This window comes from Copidosoma floridanum, unplaced genomic scaffold, assembly GCF_036245765.1.
Source record: "Copidosoma floridanum isolate Cflo_tuat_1 unplaced genomic scaffold, Cflo_Japanese_pri ptg000030l, whole genome shotgun sequence".
NCBI lineage: Eukaryota > Metazoa > Arthropoda > Insecta > Hymenoptera > Encyrtidae > Copidosoma > Copidosoma floridanum.
This window is the reverse complement of record NW_028321907.1, coordinates 8,037,387-8,059,748: the sequence shown is the minus strand read 5'-3', so window position 1 is coordinate 8,059,748 and position 22,362 is coordinate 8,037,387. Positions and strand designations below refer to the sequence as shown.

Here is a 22,362-nt window from a genome sequence, read left to right as displayed (position 1 = left end):
TTAATATTTTTTTTCTCCACCCATAAAATATGCACCAGTTACGCCTAGCGAATGTATTTGTTATATAATTTCCAGCAAAGTGTACACAAACACGACGGCAACGTTTGCGCATCCTTTTTCCGAGATGAAACTCTCTAGTGTCGCGGAAATACTTAGTTCGCTGGCCCAATTCTGAGCACCACTTTTTTCGTCATCCCTTTTTTTCTCTTTTTTTTTTGTTGACGCGCAATGCGCTTCGTAAATGCACGTACAGGCGGAGGGTAAGAAGCCGTGGGGGAGGGGGGGTGTTGCTTATGCAGCGTGATGCAACCGCATGCCTCGGATGGAGGTCGATGTCCTCAAAAAAGTCAGTAAAAAAGAGCTAAATAGAAGGAGAAAGGGAGAGATGCAAAGAGCCGGCTAATTTCGTCGGCTTGATTTTCATCTTGTGTACTTACACGCTTCCTCGGTACGTAACACTTGGATGGTATTAGCGTGGCATTAGCTTCGGAGCTTAATTCTATTTCTCGGATATAAATTTTTGCTACGAGTAAATAGCGTGTGTGGAATAACCGTGAAGATTAAATAATTTAAGGTAAGTCATGATGTGCTCTTTTTTTTTGTTGATCCCAGCTAAATGGTATGGTTTGAAGGGTGTGACGATACGCAGATACATTAAATTTAAAGAAATCATTTTTGATAAATTAGTTAAACGTAAATTTGACAATCTATTGACTTATTGACTTAAACTTTGTGAATTGACTCACGTGTAGAATTTTCTGGTGTAGAACTGACCCCCTGTCAATCGAATGGTAGTATAAACAGATGATTTTACGCTAAATTTAAGGATTCTAAAACACTCGTGATGGACGCGATCGGTCAAAGCGTTTTTATAAGTTTTTTATTAAATATTCTTGGCGTAGTAAGCAAGAAAAAAAATCTTTAAAAATTAAAACAAAAAACAAAAATACACTATGTAATAAAAAACACACATAAATTAAGGAAAATTTGTGGTGACAAACTCAAATTTTCAGAGAAGTTTCACATCTTTAAGAAATTCTAGAAAAAATCTTTTTGCGAATGGTATTACAAAAATTTATTTTATGAAAACACATTTTTTTCCTATCATCAAAAAATTTTCTTAGATTTTTAAAAGTTATGAAATAGCCATTAAAAATGAAAAACTACTGTTTTTGGCATTTATTGCATTATCAGTATGATTTATAAATACAAAAAAAATCTTTTTTAGACCACAAAAATCTAGTTTTAGCAAAAATTATATAGAATCTTTTTTAAATTTATTTGTCGTCATGAAAATACGGCAAAACGTCAAAACTAACAGTTTTTGATCTATTTTGGCTTGTTATATCACTTTTAGAAATCTAAAAAAATTTTAAATGGTAAAAAAATTTTTTATATCATAAAAAAAAATTTTTTTGTAATATCTATCAAAAAAGGGTATTTTCTAGAATTTTTAAAAAATTTTAAAAGTCTCTGAAAATTTGAATGTGGCGCCAAAAATTACGAAAAAATCTCTGTATATTTATTGTCTTATCGTATAGTTTGCAACTGAAAATAATTTTTTTTTGCTTACTAATTTGAGAAAATAAAAAAAAAATTTTTAAAGTTGATATCTGCATAGTTTAACGAATGTGAAACAATGAAGAAAAAAATTACTTCATAAAAGAATCTGAAATTATCAAATCACAGTATACAATAACTGAAAATGCTTTAAAATTTATGAAGAAAAAAAATCATCAATAGAATACAAAAAAACGATCTTCTACACAAAGTAGATACACACCACATCTTATCATGTACTTGTATCATAATCCGATAATATGCGAGTGCCTACGTTTACGCACGAAGAAACACTCGCCGATGCCTAATTAATGATAAAACAGCCTTCACTCTGGTTTCCCTTCCTCCTCCGTTCTTTATCTGCTCAATCGCAATTAGCCGTGTAAACAATGAAAACCCGAGCTCGCAACAAAATAAAAGCAACGAGAGCCAATGAGTGCTTGTTGACGTACCATGATAAAATAAAAACAACTTGTTCTATGCTAAAAGATTTAAACAAAGTATAAATAAAAAGAAAATTATGCAAAACGACGTCTGTCAGCATCCGTCAATATGTCGTTATCGTCTTACACGTTCAAACTCAATGTAATACGTAATTTAAGTGTATTAGTACGATTTCGTAAAAAATGTCAACTACAACTAAACAAGAGTAGATAATTATTTGTACTTGAATGTTGAAATTTTTTTTTTGACTTGGGCGTTCAGACAAAATTAAATAAAGCTTCTAAGAGGGCAAAAAAAGTGTGTCATACAAATTTTGTCTGAACTAGATAAGGATTCAGCCAAATTTAATATTGTTTCGACTTGAGTTGTAAAAAAAATATTAACGTATTTTGAAGGTCAATATTTATCATCCCCTTAAATCAAAAAGTAATTTGCGACACCTTGCTACGATAAAATCGCCCGAAAAAGCTTCAAGAATGCCTCGAATGCAGTGCACACGCATACGTATCAAGGAAGCAGGAAAGGCCAACGAGTGAGGGGAAGAAAAAAAAAAAGAAAAAACGCGCGATCGAAAGCGAGAGCTCCACTCAATCTCTTCCTGATGCCGGCGGCGAGAGCAATCTTTATACACATACTTACTCATATAGCACGCAGAGCAGCAACGTATACCTTCACACATGATATATACCAGTTCCGTCGACGTATACGTGAAAAAAAGAGCGAAAGGGGCGGGACACTCGTTTTTCACGTTTGACCTCCTCCACGTTGACATTACGAGCTGTTAAAGGCACGCATACACCCCAACATAACGTTGAGCTAATACGCGCGAAAAGTATATCGACGATGGAATTTTCATCTTATTTTTCTACCCTATTTTTTCCTCTCTCTCTCTCAGCTCTTGCATTTACTCGTGAGGAGATTTTTGGCCGTAGCAAAGAGCTGTAAGTTATGGCTGCGGATGCCGCGCTCTATGAGTGTGCGTTTTTTGCGAGTTCAAAATTTACGGGGCGGCTGGCACGCTCCAAGTGATTTCGGAAGGCTGGCTCAGGTGCAGTGTTTCCCCCCCCTACCCTTTTCAAGGGGGGGATTGAAATATTATTAGGTTGGTTGGCTTTCGTGAAGCGTAAAAGTGGGCGTGGGTCACGAAATGTGTCACTGGGATGATGATGATGATAGTACGGGTTTTGTAATGATAGGAGTAGAGGAGAGAGCACTTGAATCGGCCAACGCAACGTGTGGTCACAAGCTTTGGAAAATCTCTCGTTTGCGGTTCGTCGAGTGAAATTTGTTAAATGTACGAGGACATGTATTTGTTTCACGGTATTTGATTCTCGAATGTGGGTTGGATATTTTGGTGGACATTGTTTTTTGACGAATTGCAATGGTCTATTGTTAGTGGGATTGAATTTTCAGCGAGTCGAACGTAGATTTTCGATAGAGCTCCATTTTGATGATGTTTTGACGTATGGGTTATGAGTTATGTCATGTTCCAGGTATATGCATTGACTGGCATAAAACTGTATCCTCATGTGCAGTATGAAAAAAAATTTGATACGAAAGTCAATTTACGGACTGGATATTTTCGCGAAATTAACATAATTTTTTTTTTCAATATTCTATACTTTTGTGTCCTTATATTTTAGTTTTTAGTACTTTTAATCAACTTTTATATAATCTTGATTATAATATAGATTTAAGAGGTACAATATTCAATGATACAAAAAAAAAAGTGAAACTGCGATTTTTTTTAAAGAAAAATACCATTTTTCAATAAAATCTCGTCCTTTAAATTGGAAGGATTTCCAATTTTTATGTTAAACTCGATTTTTATTGACAGATTCGACGAAAAAAAAAATTTTTCGTCCATCCGAAAATCGAAGCACGTTTGCCAAGAATGTCATTCAACGTATAAAAAAAAAAAAAATTCTATAAACATGCATGACATCTAATTTTAAGTACGAAATTCCACGTGACCAAAACATTTTATAAATGAACACGATAGGCCAACACAGTTCCCAAAATATACAAGAATGCGCGAGATCTTAGAAGCAGAAAATAAATTTTCTTGTTATAATTACCACGAAGTTTAATTTTAAATCTTCCATAGTAGTATATGTTATAATGTATTTCCAATGGAATCCGTTAATGGTTTCGACGATAAATTGATTATTTTTAATAATAAAAAAAACTCTGCTAATGGTTGGCTAAATTAAGTCACCTGTTATTGTTTGTTTTATGCACTAGTGCATAACGAATTAATCAGCTCTCCAAAATGAATTTCACCTCTCTTTTGTAGTTATATTATTGACATGGGATGGCGATGATGAAAATTAGAAAAATAAAACTTACTGACAAATTATGGGCAGAAAGCTTTGTTGAACTTTAGCTTACTGCTACTTTATAAAATTTTTTAAATTCTTATTAATAATTTTAATGGTTAATAAATCTAAATGGTTGGAGGTAATCAAAATCCCAATCTCCATCTCAAACACACACAGCGACAGTATCGGAAGGCCAACGTCCTCCAGCGTCAAGGTAAAGAAAACGCGCTTTGATTTTCCATCCATTTCAGAGCACCACACACTCGTCCTGTAGCATCAGCGTTAATTGAGCCGTACACCCTACACAACCGGTGAAAACCCACCGCTCGACCGCAGGGATCTCGTCACCTCGAGAAAGAACGCCTGCACCGCCGTGATGTGACTAAAAAAATCCCCGTCACGCTCGACTACGCATATACATGGGGGAAAAAAAAAAAGAAATATCCGAGATACCCACAAACAGGCAAGGCAGGTATGCGCCCACAAAAGCTCGCCCGACCACCTACAGTATACAAACGCACCACTGCGGGCCATCAGAATTCCCAGTCTTCCGGTCTTTCTCTCTCTCTCTCTCTCTCTCTCTCTCTCTCTATTAATTAACGCGGCATAATAGCTTTCCGCGTAATTGCCGACTGGTTTTGTCGCCGGCTTTTGTGCGCACTGCGAGAATCAGCGGCGACCTTACAAGTTTCAGTGCGGGTCCTGTTTGCACATTTTGTATCAAGTAGTCCCGTTTCGCGACCGCGACTTTTCACTTTCTTACGTATTTATACATGCTTGTATCTATATGTATAGACTCAAGTGTGTGCATGTGTATATTTGTATAAGCTAAGCTGCAGTTGCAGAAGAGAAAGGAGAGGAGTTAGGACTAGAGGGACCTGATCCGCGGTTGCTCTCTTGCAATGGAGCTATACACGTCACGTGTGCAAAGCCGAGGTCTCGGGCGAACAGAACAAGAGCCTCGAGCTCGAGAAAACTGGTGAGAGAGAGAGAGAGAGGTGGCAAGAGAGCTTTTTTCTGGCACCGCCTCGAGTCAAAAGCCTTTTCGGGCTTATAAGACTTGGTAAGCAGCTGCTGCTACTTCACCGGTGTATTGCTCTCGGCTGCTGCCGCCGATGCTGTTCTGGAGATTATTTGGTGTTGCTGTTGGTGATGCCGACGCGTGCTTTTTTTCAATTTTCGCTACTCCCACCTTCCCACGACCATTGTGAATAAAAACATTTTACCGCCAATTACTTGATCACTTGTATACATACATCGTTATGTTTTTGTGGGTTGTACTTAAAAAGGTAAGGAGTATTTAAATAGTCTCGAATAATTAAATACTTTATGTAGTTTTGGATTAGTTGCTTAGCTACTAGTACTATTGATTTTCCTTGATTTTTCATTAGCTAACAATAAATTACTACTTCGCAGCATTGATTTTTATAACAATCGACGAGATAAAGAGTCTAGAAAATGACTAAGATTACCAAAACTTTGAAGTAAACGAATTGGCAACAAAAAAATTTAAGGAACAACAAAAATAAAATTCAATTAATGCAGATTAAATCGTCTAAGCAAGTGTAGATTGGATACCTGTGCCAAAATAAGGCACTTAAGTTTTACACAAAGATTTTCGTCCTGTACAGTCGATTACGTATGTTTTGACATCACTATTATACATATGCGTACCAGTTAGTTGGTAATACAAGACGCATTTCAGAGCTCATATGATCCCTCCTACCATTTCCAATATCGCGTGTGCGAGGCTGGACCACCTATTGACCCATTTGTAACATCGACACGCGCGTACGTACTCCGCGTTGAATCAGCAAACACTCGTCCCATACGTTGCGGCCCAACCATGTATTATTACACGACAGGATCGGGGGTTTTTGCGCTCGTTGAGGCTTGTCCGTACCTTTTTCAATTGATGAGTTTGTTTCCACGTACGCCCCTCGGATTTAAGCGATCCGTTGTTTTATCGTACAGCCGATGCTGCACGCACGTTCGTTAAATCCTCAGATTTTTTGCAGTGCCCTTGATTGGTTAATTAAACGCAGGTGTATGGACGCATCGATGTGCGCTCAATGTGTAGCAGAGCAGTGAAGCTTGAACAGGTATTGACCATTTTAATTAAACGTAGCGCCTATAACCATCTGACATGGCTCGATCGGTAGCGTTTGGGTCCCGAAGCTGAAGGCATGTGCGTTTGGGTTCGGCACACGGGCTGTTAGCTTACGTGGACCAAAAGACAGGAGTGCTCAGAGAGATATAACATGGATGTTAAGTATATGCTGAAAGACTTACGTAAGGTTAGTGTGTGTTAGAATTTTTTTTTTTTTTTTTCTATACTGAGTCAATAAGAGTTTATTTAACCTGTAAAAATTTTAAAAGGATTAATTCGGCACAGTTACAAGTATGGACATACGTGTGTGTATATACTTAAACAAGCTGATAATTTATCAGTTACAAGTTTTTAAGGATATTTTCAACGAATGACAAAGGTGTTTCAACAACAACAATTAAGGGTATTATAAGAAATTGGGTTATCTTTTTTATTTTCAAATAAAATACTCAAATATAGTAAATTAAGATGTATTTCCTGAATAACTTTGGTCTGAATTACAAACTCGTATGAAGATTTTGTATTTAATTTGCATAATATAATTGAGTAAAACGAGTGTGATCGAATAATTAAATTTAATTAAAATTAATTCATAGAATTTCGTGAATACACTTAAGTCACTAGATCACCCCGAAATATCTCATAAACTGAGCCCTTAATTCAAAAACTGTCGGCGTCCAATTAAAAATATCGATTACTTTATACGACGTGCCATGTAGGTAAAATCAATTATGACCACCGCAGTTATTTCAAAACTTTCGAAATAACTCCAAAGCTCGACGCTCCCTCGTTTTCGTGAAAACGAAAAAAAAGCCAGGTTTTTTTTCTCACCCCACCAGCCTTCATTTCCGAAGTAACCCCGGATCGCCCGGCAAACGCGAGCACAAACGAAAGTCGAAGCTCGCAATTCGAAAACTTTGTCGCGTATTTTTTCCCCCGACCGAAAAAAAACCCGTCCATGCGGACAGTTTTTCAACAAAAAAGAAAGAAAAAAAAATAAAATAACAAGCCCAATCACACATTTTCGTTTTTTCGTTGTCCTCTGCAATTTCAATTTAATCACGAGGCTGAAAAAGAAAAAGAGAAAAAAGAGCATACCTCACCGATGACAAAGAGAGGCTCTCGCGGGTGCATCAGCGACGATCTTCGTGACGCCATTAATTTCCGAGCCAAGCAGTGCCGCCACACACACACGTATACGAAGCGCGTCGAGAGCTCCGACTTGCAAATCCATCATCAACATCTCTCTCGCGAGTAAGTAAAGAAAAAAAAAAGAAAAAAAAGAAACGATGTCACGAGCGTCTACATCTGTAACGCGCATAATTCACGCGGCAAATTAAAAGACTCCCTCTCACAATACCCATGTGCTTGCTGTTGCAAGAAATGAAAATAAAAAAAGAAAACTCGTTCACCCGCACGGCTGGCCGTGAATCCCGAGCGAGACTGCATCGAAAATTATTCCACCAACACAATGCTTCGTCTCAAACACCCGAGCGAGTGATGCGAGGCAAGAAAAAAAAAAAAAAAAAAAAAAAAAAAAAAAAAAAAAAAAAGAATCAAAACCTGCGAGGGTGATAATTCTCGCTCCGAGTCAATTAGAACCCTCGAAACGCAAAAGCATCGCTACATAGCACACGTACGGTCCTCATCGGCAGCTGTCGTGGGATTGCCAATCGTTTTAGCGAAGCGATCGGCTCCTCGTGATTATTCTCCTTTTTTATTTGCCGATTCGCTTTTTTTTCTTCCATCGATCTCGCGACTCGTAAATTTTATGCCGTGGAGTAGGAGCGCCTCGACCTCGTTATATATGATTCTCGCGATGAATGAAATGGGAGACAATGTCGATGCAACGCTGGTTCAGACTTTGCAATTAAAATTTTCTGGGGGTTTGATTGCACGCTTAGCTTGGGCTGTGTGGATCGTTTCAGATGAAAAATTCCGTTCGACGGGCCTTGCGATCTGTTTGGTTAGCCTTTTGTTGTATCAAACGAGGGAGTGAGGGATCGGAAATACTTGATTTCGTAATTGTCGATTTTTTTTTTCTACATATTGTAAGTCCAAGTATTTTTTAAATAAACGCATCACTCGAGTGTTCAATTACATTAAGAGACAAAAAAATGATAATTGCTGTGCTACAGTTTTTTGTAAATTGCATTACAGCATTATCAGACTTGGGCATGGAATTAATAGGTACTTTATCAACACTATATTATCAAGTAAAACTTTTTTCTTCAACAATTGGTAAAAAAAAAGTCTGTATTAAACATGTTGAATCGAAATTGATTTTTTTTCTGTTCATAATTGTTTTATTCGGTTAACCTGGATAAATATTTCACAATAATTCGATTTACTTTTTTAAAATGTTCATTAATATTGCCTGTTTATAGGGTGGTTGACATTTCATGATTGACGTTGATTTCTAATGAACTGTAGATACGCATTTGGTTGAAAAGACGATCGATTATTACCTCGTCGAAACGGAACATCATAGTTCAGTTTGCCTCGAATGTTGTACATTTTGCATCGGCGTATTATTATAACCTGCTCTATAATATCATGTAACGAAATTTTGTTCAGCCCAAAGTGAAGCTGATATCTCATTACTCGTTGCGTTATAGTTGATAATGTGATACACGTCCGAGGCAGGTGAGTGTCCGGAAGCAGGATATCACCTGAATCTCAGAAAAAAAAAAAATACATGAGGTATACGTACAGCAACAACTCAGGGAGCTGCCAAATATTTATTGGAAACTCTATTATCATTCCACATTTTATTTACTCGGACAAGAAATAACAAACATCCGTCTTTTGGGGTATGTTGATACGATCAGTCTATTGTATTATTATGTCTATGATTGAAGCAAAATTTGTTCAAAGCTGGATCAGAGAATTATCTACACTACTTACATCCAACGATTGTGATCATCGATGCGTTTCATCGCAATACTCGACTATCAGAAAACGATGGTCCATTATAATTACGTAATACCTCACAATTCCCAGTTGCCAGAGATCTTTCTCTTATCTTGCCCAGGAACCTGATACTCGATTACAACAGGTACAAAAAAGGGGGGGGGGAACGAGCATCACCGTTAATGAAAAATGTATCGGTAGAATTTTTAATTCCTAGAAACGGCTTGGGCATACATTTGCAAAGTCCGAAGCGAGGGAGAAAGAGGAGGGGAGTCGTGGAATACACAAGAGAGAGAAAAAGAGATCGCAAGGAATTTTACCTCCGATACTCACTCCCTCGAGCGCCTGCGAGCCTTAATTTTTTTCCTCCTTATTCTCTCACCACTGGCTTGCGGTCGATGAACCGCATCACTTGCTGTACGATTTTTTTTTCCTTTTTTTTCTATCTCATCTTGTGTGTGTGTGCGCACCACAACAAAAAGAACGATATATCTTTGTTGTTGTTGTTGTTATTTCTATTTTGTTGAAGAAGGTCCGCCTTGTTTGAAAGAAAAAGCTCTCCTATTGTGCCGTATTTCGAGGTTACGGCTTGTCAGGAACTAATGCTTCTTTGCGAGCGACAAGACGCCCAAGCTTTGTTTTTTTTTACCCCCTTTCTCCACAATACACATTAATGTAACCGAGAAATCGTTACTATTACCCTGAGAAAAATGGCACTTGGGAGATCGAGTGTGCGCTTGTCGATTTTACCGAGTTCGCAACATTCCTCAGTTCTTTGCCCTCTTTCTCCGCCCAGCGTCGAATCCGTAATTTTGAAAGGAAACAGTATAGGGGCTGGGATCCTCGAGCGCAGCTGTTGCACTCGAAATAATCGTGTATTCCGTTCCGTTTCTTTTATTCATCTTTCCTTCGTTATGGCGCTTGTTAAATGCAGTTTGCCGATACGAAGGAACGTCCCTTTGAAATGTCTCTCGAATTACCATATCTTACGAATGCGCGTGTATTCCTCAGTTGTAAAATATAAATACGGGCGCGTGGATTGTCGAGCGACAACGTCAAAGGGTAAAAAAAAAAATTTCCGCAATATCAGCCATTTCCGTTCTTGCTTCTGTAGCTGACAAAGTGTACTTGATGAAAAAAATGTGTATCTCCAGTGTCTGTACAACGGGAAGACAACTGAAACGACGTCGTTTACGGAGATTTCGTGACGAGACTCGAGACTGAGCTTTTAATCGCGTTTTTACGGTTTAAGCTTGCGAATGTGAGATAATTGAGATGCCAGTTTTGAGAAACTCGACCGGACAAGTGCGTAAAGTAACATTATCAACGCTAATTACGCGAAAGATTGCGACACGACCTATGTACATACGTTTCCAACAGAGTTGGTGCTTGTTAACGATTGCGTGCAATTTGATGTCTCTGAAAGCTATAGAGATCAAAATTATCTTGTCGATGAAATACATCCAGTGGCTCTGGTTACGGCCAACCAGATTGGAAATATCAATTAACCAGAGTGGCTGTACCATCAATTTTGCCGATTAACTCGAAGAAACAAATTTATCGATAAGCGCATTGATGAACGATTTTTGGGGTCCTCTAGATTAATGACTACGTTAATTTTTTTTTAGCTGACTCTAGAGAGAGAACAATTGACCTTGTTTATTGACTAACTGACGTGAATTTATTTACGATTGCAAACGATTAAAAAAAAAAAAAAAAAAAAAAAAAAAAACGAAGCGCAGCCGAAGTGAAGTATATACACCCACCCCATTGGTTATAACAAAGGTTTATACGTTACTCTCGTAGCTGCGCGCAGTCGTAATTTAATTAATTATAGACGGGACCGACGACGCGTCTGTCAGCATCTAAAAGTGTGCACTCATGCGGGCACTGTATACTCGTCGACGGCATCGCGTATGTAACTGTCGGATGGCTTAATTTATTGTATCAGGGAACGAGATAGGTATATTATTCTTCCGTGTGAACCTTTGCGCGACTATGTATGCTGGTCTGGAAAATCATTGCTTCAATTAGCAACTTGCGAGTTTATACAGTGCAGGAAAGAGGTAACTGAGAGCAGATCTCGACGTTTATGGGTGCACATGGGGGAATCCGTTGAAAATTTATACCGTCAGCTGCGGGTCAGAGTATGTGAGGAAGGTTGTCTCGTTTCGTCCAAGATACGTTGCATACACGTTGCAGATTTTTTCTATTTTTGAGGAGTGGGTGAGGAGTATGAAGTAAATTTAAAGTCTTTCGAATGAAACAAAATTTAAAGAGGTTGTTTGCGAAGTTGTCACATACCACTATGCAAAACTTTCGTCAAACTTCACGTTCAAAATCAATTGAAAAAGATGTTTAGTACTGCAGCCCACCAAATTTAGATGCTGAGAATTCCATGTTTAGTGGGGAAATATTTTGCAAATAGTTGTATTAAAAAAAAAAATAAATAAATAAATAAATAAATTAAATAAAATAAAATTTTTTTTTTTACTTACGATTATACAGGCACTCATAGATTAACTCGTATTTCTTATAATAATAAAATCGATAACATTTTGGCTTCAGAGTAGCTGCAAAGCTCGAGACAAAGCGTCCTAAAGCCAGAGTTTGTAGTAAGTAACTTTACTTTTCTTTTTTTCAACTTTTATTTCATGAATTTTTAAGTACGCAGCTCTAGAAGCAGATAATTTTTTTCTAAAAGCTCTAGTGGTTAAAAGCTTCGGGAAAAAGTCAATAAGCTTGTGTCTCACTGACATTTTAAGATATTTTTTTTTTATGTCAGGAACCATGTGATATATCAAACGAAATTGCCATTCACGTAAGATGGATGGGTTAGTGTAATCAAATATACTTACCTGAAGGTAAAATGTAATTTTAAAATTAAGTTTATTTAAAAGAATTTCATTCTCTATTTTTAATATGTATTGTTTTATTTAAAAATTAAATCATTATCTTAGGATAAAAAAGCTATCTTGATTTTGAACAATTTTTTCTCATTTTACGAATAATCACGTTTGACAATCACATTATTTTGAAATTGATTTTCCTTTCAGAGCAACTTCAATGTTAAAGAATGCTTCGTATTTTTAGAATACACCGTGATATCATAACGATACTCATTAATAAAAAATTCTAATAAATAACCTACCCAAAAATTATAACAATTCGAGTCTCTACTAATCATTCGACGACTTTTAGAATTTTTTTAGCTCAATAAAAAACGTAACATTGTTTTTTCAGAATTTTGTATGATAAAATAATCATATGAATTATTATTTATCGAAAATATGATTGAAAAAGAATACACGCTTCAACAAAAAAGAGGGTTATTGGCTCTGGAAAAATTTTTTCTCAAAAATATTGTCCTTTTGCATCAGAAACTACAGCTTTCCATTGACCGCAGATATCAATCTGTGTACGAAAAACTTTTTGTGCAGTTCAATCGTGTACACAGCGTTTTTTGGCGTACAGCGAGAGCCCGTTTTTTTCAATCCTAATTGTTTTATGGACTTGTCAGAGATTTTGCAGCTTTCCGCGCATTTTTTTGCTAACACTGCTGTTTCTCATCGTTTTTTTTGTTTCTCTTATTTTATTATTATTTTTTTTGTTTGTTTGTAAAAAGTTCACGAGCTAATTCTTGTTTGTTTTTCTCTACAAGTCTTTTGAAACCCTCTAGTTTTCAAAATGTCAGGATGTTCGTCAGAGCTTTTTTCTTCAAATTAAATTTAAGATGTTACGGTTTTTTATTTTAAACAGTACAACTAATCGTCTTATGATGACAAAAACCATGTGTTATCATATTTAAATTACAAAAATTTTTGCCCAAGATTTTTACATAAAACACAAGGAACTTCACAATTTTTTTGTGTACTTTATCAAAGCACACAAACCTACCTAGTAGAACAATGAAATTTATCATTTAGTGACTTTCAACAGATAAGTGTATTTCGAATACTTAAACTTGTCCAGTGATATTTTTAACACGTTGAAACTCCAAATTGTAACATTCTTTTCAACTTTTTCAAAATAAATTACGCAAATATCAAAACAAGTTGCAAAAACCACTGTACTCTTATTTTCACGCAATCAAAAAATAAGTAGATACAGCCCACATATTCCGACGATCAGTATTTCCTAAACAATTTGTCTCCTCAGCAATCGACCATCCGGAAAATTGATTGCCCTCGCAATTAAAAGCAAAAAAAAAAGAAAAAAAAAAAAAAAAAAAAAGGAGAAAACCTTTAACAACCTCAAATAAAGCACGCAGCAATAACAATGAATCAGAGCCGCTCGGAAGTTAATACCAATTAGCTCGATTCTTTTTCCCGTCGGAAGAAGAAGAAGAACAGACGAGGGGAATCGAGAAACAAAAGGGAAAACACTTGCGAAATAAAAATAAGCCAAGAGACGGAGCGAAAAAAAAAAACCCCCCCAACAAACAAACGCTTCTCTAAATCAAGCGAATAACGCGAGGGCGGGCGGGCGACGGCAATTATTCTCGACTGTCCGGAGTAAGTAAGTATCTCAGCGGAGGAGCATCCGAAGGAATATTGCTCGTCGAGTCGAGTGCCCCGTACACGTATATACAAATGCATACATGACAGAGTACCGACAGCGGGGGCGGCTTGTTTGCATTGTTACGTGAATAAACATATAATTTCAAACGACGATACGTACATACATATAATACATACACAGTTCGTACCGGATCAGACGGCTTTAGTCCATTTCCGGTGTGCTCGAGCGCAACGATGATCCGTCTTTCCCCCTTCGTTCATATTATATACGTATATGATATTTGCTCCAGCTTCCCCCTTTATTCCTCCTCAGCGAGTGCTATTATATATTATTCTACACGGAGTCTGGTGGTGGGTTTCCAAAGCAGGGACTAATGTTATGAAGAGCATCGCCAAACGTGTGGTGTAGCTATACAAGCTAGTGCAGCTTCTCTATTTTGTGCGAGTCCTTCTTTCATGTGATGTATGCATGCATGGACCATCGGTGTCTGTGCACTAAATTTAATTGTTGTGGGACACTCGGGAGCCGGTCCAAGTAGGCGTGCCCCCGCACTCATCACCAGAGTGCCCATGTTTGTATGTAGGGATGATTGCCAAGATGACACTCGATACCTGGGTATGCGAGCTTATATACATATACGCGTGGTTTGTGCTGCTGGTATTTGGAAAATACAGAAAAGCATTGTTCGACCAGTGTGGGGTCGGTGTTTGTTGAACATCTTCCCGTTGAATGAGTGTTGATACTGTGCTAATCGCTACTTTCTGGGAGTGTATACCTACAATACAACGGAGAGAATAAAGTTTTTTTCCTCGTTGGTCGATCGCTTGTTTGAAAGTGTCCATCATACGTGGGAGAAAATAATTTTAATAGAGCTTTTTTTTGTAAAAATTGACACCCCACCGCATAACTTAGTGCATCTTGGAGTGCAACTAATGATAGTTGCTTATGGCGTTAGAGTAGTGGCGTACAGTGTCGCGAATGATTCTTGTGGGTGGTGGTACTTAAATTCATTTAGATCCAGGGTTTTCTCCTCTTCCCATCAACATTAAAATTCCCGAAGCTTTTGTTCGATCGTCCATTTCAAAGTTTCAATCAGAACTTCAAAGTTAGAATGACGCCTCATGACTTGAAATCACTTTTTAAAGTCTCTCAAAGACTCCAAAATTCATTCGATACTTTCGAAGATTTTCAATTTTTTGCATGACTTTGAAGATTTTTTCCACTGATTTTCAGAGTGCATATTGGGTCCATCATACGTTCAGTTTTTAGTACTGCACTCTCTACCGACCCACTGGCAATGATTCGTTTTTTAAAATCGTGTGTACTCCTTTGATCGACTTCACAAGTTTCATTATCAAAAAGTCGAGTGTTGCAATAAATAAGACCAATAATTTTCTCTCTCTCTCGACATAGTTCTCTCTTGTACTCCATTGGAAATTCATGGTATTCCTCAACAATATGCACAAGCTACACTTACATTACTGGGGTACACACATGGTTTTCGAGGCAATGTTTGTTTTCGACAATTATGCGCGAGGATTCATAATGGATTCTAAATCAAAATTATGCACTGTACCTAGTGTGTGGACGCGTGTAGGTACTACTGTTTGCTTATGCAAAACGGAAGGTCCAAATTGGATTTGTGAATGCACGCAAAATGGAGTACAAATTGGATTTGCCGAAGCATTTGGAATCTAAACGCTGTATTTGCCGTGTACTTTGGTAAGGAATTTTAAAAAAGGCTGATTACTCTTCGCGGTGGATGAGAATTGTTATCGTGAAAAAATTTAATATTGTTACTCGATAAATTTGAATATTTCTAGTGGCATACATGTTAACGTCCTAATAAAACTGTAGTTTTATTGTTTAATTAATCGGTTTTAACTTTTCTTTTTCTTTTTCTAATAATTGTTTATTCTATTTTGGCACAACTATTAGAAAGTTGTAACATAAATGTTTATTCAATTTTTTTTGACTGATCGTAACCTAAACAACATTTTGTAAATAATTAAACCATCCTATATTTTATCTCTTTCGTTACATTTATGTTAACAATTTTTCCAGAAGATTATATTGAATTACGTTAGACATTACTAGCAAATGAAAGTGATTTTAGACCATATTGGTACATATGTTTTAACCTCATTTAATATCCACAAGCTCCAAAGCACTATCCCAACAACCCCTGGGGTATGGTCGGTTGTCATATTTTTTGTTTTGTTTTCAATCTGCTGCTAAAACAAAACAATTGCGTTTGGACACACAATTTCAGTACTCACAGGAAGGTAAATGTCCAATTTGTTATACAAAGCATTTTTCTTCCAGATATCTGTCACACTAACAAAGTTACGAGTTATTAAGTAAACACTGTTACAATCGTACCCGGTATATTCCACTAGTCTTGGACGAAAACAATTTTTTTTTATTGGAATTTACTACAGTTAAATCAATTTCGAAATGTATAAAAAATGGCACTCTATATCACTTGTTTTGCCCGCATGGACACACTTCAAAGACTGTATAGCAACTGCGCAAGTGCATCAAGCTAACATAATTATATCACGAACGTTACAAACAATTGCGAGAGAGCGATCATACTCAAAAGCGTTACGGGATCTCTAATCCGCCGCCTGACAACAAGAAGCACTACTGTAGTGGCACAACGCAATAAGCCGAACTCCCGAGCCACCACAAACCGCGCTCTCAATCATCCGAATTGGAAGGGGCATATGCATAAATTATAAGCCAAACCACAAAAAACGTATAATACGACGCAGTGGCGGATTGCTCAATTGTTCGCTTTTGGATGTGGGACTTTGGTATTTTCAGTTGCAATTATTTATCGGCAAAATATACGAGAGCGATGCTAACGTCCGGAGTGTCGAAAACGTTGAAACAATTAACGATAATCGAGTGGGTGCGAGAGGAATTTGGTATATGATTCTTCGAGTAGTGTTGGTGATTTCACGCGTTTATGTCCGTACAAAATTCGTGTATGACTCCGAGACTGTGCGATGGCTGTAGTGGATGGTACGTGCACTGCTTGGGAGAAAAATTAGTAAATGGTCAGTCGTCAGAGAGTTGTGGATTATAATGCATTTTTAATTTACTGTTTTTAATTTTCCATTCCCAAATATGCCTTATTTTTATTAAAATTAATCTTTTTAAAACCTGTACTGTAATGAGTAATAAAAAAAAAAAAAGAAAAGTGTTATTTTGATGATACATCATCCAAATTTGTACGTATGTATGTTGATACAGACACATTGTTTTTTTTTTTTTTTAGCAAATGGTTAATGAACTAAAACTACTTACTACTTAAAATCAGGCTTTTTAAATGGTAAATAAAAGATTTTTTTTAAAGGGCTTGTTATACATTTATACTTTAAAAAAGGGGCTTTGTTTATTGGGTAAATAAAAGAGTCCAATCACATGTCTCTGATCAGTAACGCCAAAAAATACAATGCACTCGGTTGTATGAAAGAAAAGACCTTTTAGTCACACCATACCCACAATATTTTTTCCTCGCAGTCCACTTATTACAAGATCTCATCTCAAGCTCCCACGCATCTATACATGTATATGTTGTAAATTATTCCACTTCAGGCTCATTTTCGTACACCGCGGAACTTTCCCGATAAATCCACGGGCGACAAAAGCATCGCGACCACCGTTCGAAAATTTTCATCCCTCACCCAGCGGAGAGACTCTTTTGCCTACACACACCGAAACCTCGCCTTCACGGCACATTGAACCAAAAGGGCATCAGAGAATCCCGCTGCCGGTGGGTGCCCACACACATATAGCTACCGGCTAACCATAAATTTCGGGGCCCCATTTTTCCTTGCCGAGGCTACAGCGGCGGCGGCCAATATTACAAGCCAATATCGCCCAGAAGAAGAAGAAGAAGAAGAATAATAAAAAGCAGCCAGCCAGGCGTGAACAATAAAAGGCGCCGACTGCATAATCGCCCGCTCGTGCGCCCATCGCTCAAGCGGCACGCGAAACGCGAGAGAAGAAACGAGCGCTCGCTTCTATTCGACCGAGTGAGCGAGTGGGGTGTACTATATTTACGTGGGTAAATGGAGCTCATCATCGCGAGCCCGAGAAGAGCAGCCTTCTAAAATGTACCTGTGCACATGATAATGAAGACGGGGCCCGTGGGAAAGAGAGGGATGCGCGATTACATCTGTATGCACGTGTATATTATATTATTGTTGAAGAACTCGGTGCGCGTCTGTGAGAGCATCAACAACTGTATAGACGTGAGCGCAAGTAGGTAGGTACGTGTGCGACGGAAATTGCAATTTCACGCGTCGACATCTTCTGCCTGGGATGCACTAATCGACTAATGTTGCGAGTGACTGACAGAGTACGTGTGCATATATATACGGGTATAGACACAGTGCGCGTCTGTGTATTTATTATACTTACGCATTCATGCGTCTTGCTTCGCGTGAGAGAGAGAGGGAGATCTGAATGCGAGAGCACGTCGGTGTTATACGAGCGATTACGCGGAAAGTCATCCGTTACACGCGTTGTTGAAGTTTATTTTTTTCACGCCTTTGGGAACAATGGTTTGGTTTGACTGTGTGATGGACGAGAAAAAAAAATTGGGAGGTGCAACAAATTTTTTCGAATAATTGATTGTAGGAACCCGAGTTTGACACAATTTAATGTATGCAACTATAATTAAAGTTTGAGGATGATCAAATAAAAATTATTGGATGTCAAGTAGTATGCCCTAATACATGAAAAGATGTAATATAAAAATAATACCATCGCATTTGCGAAAAATTAGGAGTATTAAAAATTTGAAACAAAATTTTCTTGATCAAAACTTTGTGGTTTGGTTAACATTTTTCTAGACAAATACAAGTGTTTTTTGTCTTTTTCTAAACCATACGAATGAGATTACATCGTTTACAAGCACAAAATATTCGTATTGGAAAGTCAATGAAAAAAATTAAAAGTGTAATCACGTAAGACGAGTTTTTACATTATGTATATTGAGGCAAAAAACAAACCTTGATTGCAGAGACTGAGTCTGGTTTTTTCAAAAGCACCACTTTTAGAACACTTGCTGTTCAAACTTTTAAATATCACTTCAATTTTCTTGGTTGAAAAAAAATTAGTTACCAAAAAATTAAAACAGTAATATAATCCTACTGGATAGTTTTTCGTGTAATCTCTCGTATATGTGCAATAGAATGCATAATCGCAGCCGGAAGAGCCTGATATAAATTGTAGTGAAGTAGTATATACACAAGTGGAATAGAGAGTGGAGTGCATCGACGTCTTAATGAGTTTGATGGTGCACGACAGAGATGATAATGCCGTCTAAGAGGCTGGTTCCGGGCTCTCGGGTTCCCGATGTCGGAGACACGATGGCTCCTCTTTCAACCGAGCTTTTTCTCTCCCTTTGCGTCCCTGCTCTTTTTTTTAGCTCGAGTTTTTGCTCGTAAGCGCGAGATATGGGCTTTTATTACGGGAATTTTATCGTGTCCCCGCCTGATAGATTAATTGGACGCGCTACACTGTGTTTTGTTTTAAGAGACGCTCCTGCGCTGATTGAACTTTTTGTCAACTTTTTTTTTTTCAGTGAATGGGTAAGCTATACGCTTTTGCCACTGAAGTGGATCAGTTCGTTTGTATTATCGTGGTGGAGTCGAGGTTGATATTTTTTTTTCGTACATCTACTGATTGAATTTTGCGTGTCTGATTTTATCTTTCGATAATACAAGATTAAGTTTGACTTTAAAATAAATCATGGAGCTTTTTTGCGCTTATATCTACGATACAGTTATAAAAATACACAGGTATATTAGGATCAGTTTTTTTATTTGACGATTAAAAAACACTGAATTCCTTGCATGCTGTTCGCAAACAAAGATAATGTAGATGTATGTTTTTTAATCATTTACGAGATGGTAGCTTTGGTTACTATTAAATTTTTCTTCTCACCAATCATAATAAATAGGATGGAAAAAAATGTTGTGTATAATAAATTTTAAAATTTTGACAGCAATTGACAGCAAATTTTGAAAAGACAGCAGTGGTCATAGTTGAGATAATTTTAATTCACTGCTTCGTTATCATACTTAAATACTGTTTAAACTCTTACATTTTAGTGTTTAAAAATAATGTCTTGCATGTAAGATTATATACAGTAATAAACATTAAAGCACAGCGCTTTAAAAAAACGTTAAATTATTTTTTTTGTGCCTTGGAGATACGATGATCAGTTGCTACTATAAAAAATTGATAAACAACTTTATCTGATATTTGCCATTGATTTTATCTCTTTTTATCTCTGATTCAATCATAATTTTTAATATGTAACCGAGGAATGTTACTTAGGAATGACACAGAAAAATTTAGTTGTTTAATTATAATAATGACGTGTGTAAATCATATTTAAAAATATTTACCAACCAAGTACTGTAGCAAAAAGGTGGTCCCAGCTGCTACTACAGTCGTTCGAAAGTGAATTTCGACGAAAGTTCCCCTTATTAGACAATAACACGAACACAAGTTGCTATGGAAGGTACTAAAGCTTCAATCATGGATTGCGGAATGATTTATACTAAGGAAACTCCAATGCCGTAGAATCAGTGGTGTAATCCGTACGGTATCAGAGCTTTTTTTCTCTCTCTCTCCTCTCTCTCTCTCAATGAAGGTTGCCCAACATTTATTTTTTTAATTTACGGAAGGGTTAAAATATAACCTATACAGGAAATAGGCAGCACTACTTATATGTGTACCATATGAACTTCTTCCAAAGGTATTTGTTTTAATTCATCATAATCATTATTTCATCATCATCATCATCATCATCACCATCGCGATTGCATGTGTAAATGCCCAGTAGAACTCCTATCATTTGTCCTTGTGTTCATGCATCAAATTAAGGATTTACTGAGTAGCATCGGACCACCCTACTCATGTTACTTGGATCCATCGTTATATACTAATCGTCATCAATTTTCACCGCATGCGGGAGTCATTTTAAAGACTCATGAAAAAATAACCATTAGCCATACTGCATTGAAAAAATTTTTTTCCACAGCGTATTTTATTTATTACTGTTTTTTTTAACTTACCAGTACGTAAAATCAAACAAGAGCTTAGAAATGAAATGTTTTATGCAAAAATATCGATTCTACTGAACTCGTCACCCCCATGCGGCTAAAGTTGCAACTTCGAGAACATAGTGATATTTGGGGTATGTATAGTTGCATTCAAGCGCGCGGATTTTTGAACAGTTAAATTTTTTAAAACCTATCATTTTTTTACATTTACGATTTAAATCCAAAACAAAATTTTTTTTTATTGTTATTTTAGTAATTTTCTCATTTATTTATTCATTCGTTCAATTTTTAACAGTTTAAATATTATAAGAGTTTTTTTTATTTTTGTAAGATTTGGATATTTTTTTTTACAATGCCACTAAAATTTATGTACTGATTTTTTAGATAAAAATTAATTAATCAAATCTGTAATATAGACGTGACAATTCATAAACAAAAGGTAGTTTTATTGTTAAAGGTTTTTCTGAGACAATGTTGTCACTGATGATTTTAAAAAAAAATTCATTTTGCATTTTTATAACAATGTATATTATAGATTACTATTGTAGGCATCACCTCAGGTAATTTCATTTTTTATAGAGTTTTATATATCATGTATTTATACAAAGAATCATTTGTAATAATAAATGTATAATATGGTTTATTTTTCTTTATTGACAATATGTCGACACCTCATCAAATTAATGTATCAATAATTTTATTAGTGTTCTGTATTTTCATGTGGCAGATCTTAATAATTCATAATTTAAAACTTGAAAAAAAAAAATTTACAGACATGAAATGTTTTTTAAATAATATAAATATAAAAATATTTCAACAATAAAATTTTGTTTTCCAATCAAAGTCTATCCATATAATGGGTTGGATGGGAGAAAAGAGCTTTAATTAATTGAAACATATAAATAAGTACTTGATCGATTAGTGTTCACACTCTCAAATTCTATTCGACAACAAAACAACAGCAAAGTACTTAAGAGATATGTAAACATTGACCAAAAGTATTGCGTGTAACGAATATCATTTGCGGGTAAACATATACTTTCGAACAGAAAAATATTTCTCGTATACCGTACGTGATCTAGTTTCCACGCTGCATAATATGCGCATGGTCTACATACCTTCTCCGCGTGTATCGTTCAACATTTACGAAACGAGAATTTTTGCATTTTAATAATGTGTACGAGATCCGATGTCCATTGTGCGCGCAGTTACAGCTTGGCATTTCATTTCAAATCATCGTGTCGGAACCTTCGACGCCACGAAAGGTGAGAGTCGAGAGCTCGGCTGTGGTGTAAAAAGTAATTCAAACCTATACCTATACGAGTTGCGCTCAAAATTTTGGCAGCAAAATGAACCATCATTATTTTCACGTGCATTAGATAATCTCATGAATTATATGAAA

At 36.5% G+C, this 22,362-nt stretch overlaps 1 protein-coding gene across 1 annotated transcript in view; it reads right to left on the bottom strand.

Moving 5' to 3' along the window:
• tsl (membrane-attack complex domain containing protein torso-like) overlaps positions 1-22,362 on the bottom strand; it is a 51,583-nt gene that overhangs the window by 18,039 nt on the left and 11,182 nt on the right. The window lies entirely within an intron of this gene.